We start from the raw sequence: 2,626 nt of genomic DNA on the forward strand, positions 1-2,626 counted from the left end.
GTGGATACTTCATCCTGACCACAGGCCAGAGGTCATGTATTACAGTGTGAAGTGAGACTGAGTCACCGTCTCCATCCGTGTTTGCTAAGGCTTCGACTTCCTGTAACATACTGAGAGAACTACAGGCTGTGAATATGCATCTGAAATCACCCAGAGCATGCGCTCAGGAATGCTTTAATCCAAGGAGCTCCGCCCTGCTCCAATGGCAGAAGCTGACTTTTAATAAGTGACGTGTCTTGAAGAGTGAAAGGCGTGTACATCATTGAAACTCCACCCTGCACTCTCTCAGTTTGGAGAAGCGGCATTTGAGCAGCGGGTCGCTCCAGGCAGTCGTGTATATTGCCTCTGTGTTTATTTTTTTGTCTTAAAGAGGGATTATAGGGCTTATCATCCTCACTACTAAACACACTTGAAGATTCACTCTCAGTCATAGTCGGCACAGCCACATGACAGGCATGCTTTTTCTTCCCTCTGTTATGATCAGTACCACAACCAGAACTATGAGTTTTCACTGAAAGACCATACGCTTTTTGCAACTTTTTCACAGGATCGCAAACTGCTGACGCACTATCATGTCCAGTAGCGCATGCTTCATTACTTAGAGCAGCAGTCTGTGCAACAGACTCTGCTTTAACACCGTCCAAGTACTGCTGAGCACTATGCCAGTCTTTTTCTCCACCGGGAAAAGCAGCTGTCTGTAATATTCCCCCATGTACGACAACTAATGGTAAGACATTGTAATTACTCATGGCAGGGGTAACTAATGGCATCTGGTGTTGTGCCTTACTTTGAAATCTTGTCTCCCAGCCTCCTTCCTGTCCCAGAGAAGCTTGAGAGGGAGGAGGGGCTGGGTGTGTGTGTGTGTGACCTCGAGATTCCTGGGAGGTGTTATCTGTATGTGTATGTGTGTCACCGGAGAGAGAGAGAGACCCGCATGTTTCTTTTCCAATGGCTGTGGTTTTTTGAATTTTTTCAAATTCAGCCAAAAAACAGAGACAGTCCTGAAGAAATGTCTCACAGTGTTTAACTTTAGCTTCTCTTTTGTGTTTCTGTAGTAAAGACGCTGTACTGTCACGCAAACGTGCTTTAGCCGCTGAGCGAGCTGCTTATTTAATATATAATCTTACAGCTCCCTCTTCTGGGGGGGCTTTGTCATAGGCACTGAACATTCCTTTTTCACACATCTTTTCAGCCCATGTTACAAAACACTGTGTTTCACTACAATATTTGTTTGAATTCAATGTGCCGAGCCATTTGTTTAACAGCTGATACAAAATAGCACCTAATGAGCCAGATTGGCATTTCTTCCAAACCTGAATAATATCACAATCAGCCATAGTGAAAAATAAATACCACACGTGATGCTGTCCGTTATGAGAGACTCCGGGCACAATCAAAACAGCTGACCGGCGAACCTTCGACATCAGAATAGTTCTGATGCGCGCCGGTCCTTGGGGTTACCCCAGCGAAATAACACCGTTTTATCTCAAACGGACAGTGGCCACTCTAAGGCTATCTACACAGTTCCCTCTAATCTATCTGCTCCACCCGGACACCATACACTGCTGCACAAGGCACGTTAAATCCACACCAAATTCTCACAACCGAACCTACTCGTCCAGTTGTGATACGCCTGTGGACATCTTAATCAGCCTGTTGTGCAGTTATCCACCCACACATTCCATAAGAAAAATAATAAACTGGCGATTTCCCTGTGCCGTTATTACGTGTGGAATGTATCAAAGAGCATCTGTTCAGTTGAGATGACTCTCTGTCTATTCTCCAGCCGGAGGGAAATTACAATAGAAATCAGGCAATTTGGGGAGATGACGACTACTACGTAGCAGAAATTCACTTATAAAACGTGAATTTTACGTCCCTTATTGATATCAAATTCTGAAATCACGGCACTCATTTACCATCCCTCAAAATGAGACTATGTGCTTGTTAACTCCTGACATGTGTCAGGGAACAAATCAGCACATCATTCAAAAACAAATGTGTTTTATTATCCTTACTGTTTTGAATCCAATTTAAAGCGTCGAGAGTGGGCAGTTTCACACATCAACTTTAATTTAGTATAAGTTCAATGTGGAGGTTTTATGTATAAACAAAGGTTCCTGCCTTACCTCAGTTTGTGGCCGACCCAGTTTGATGTGTGGCACTGCAGCACAGCTCGACAAGACCCAGGAAGTCACTCTCTCATCTGGGAATACCAGTCAAATCAGGACCGAATGTCGGATTTCCAGCTCAGCCTGGCACAGGATTACCGCCCCATCTGTTGGTCTGGGACAATGGACCGGTCGTCTGGAGAGTTCAGCCGGCTCTCACGCTAACTCTGAGAGACGAAGCAGTCCGAGTAACTTCAAAATAGTGCTGATTTATTCAATGAACACAGGTAAAAATTAACATTACACGCTCAGGTATCTTGCACCTCCAACATGCACGCAGGCAGCTGAAAGATGAAAGACCCCGAACCACAACAGGCCTATACATTATATCACTTCAGGCTAACCCCATTCTACAGAGAGAGACGCCAAACCGTGACGTCTCCCAGGGCCAGCTTTGCAGCTGGCCAGAGCAATAGTCAAAACATGAAGAAAATCAATGTGTGAATGTCTGTTGA

General features: G+C 44.9%; 1 protein-coding gene across 6 annotated transcripts in view; it reads left to right on the forward strand.

Moving 5' to 3' along the window:
- Positions 1–2,626, forward strand: part of cdk14 (cyclin dependent kinase 14) — a 330,986-nt gene that overhangs the window by 236,730 nt on the left and 91,630 nt on the right. The gene's annotated exons all lie outside the window — the stretch shown is intronic.

This window comes from Monopterus albus, unplaced genomic scaffold (assembly GCF_001952655.1).
Source record: "Monopterus albus unplaced genomic scaffold, M_albus_1.0 scaffold276.1, whole genome shotgun sequence".
Classification (NCBI taxonomy): Eukaryota; Metazoa; Chordata; class Actinopteri; order Synbranchiformes; family Synbranchidae; genus Monopterus; species Monopterus albus.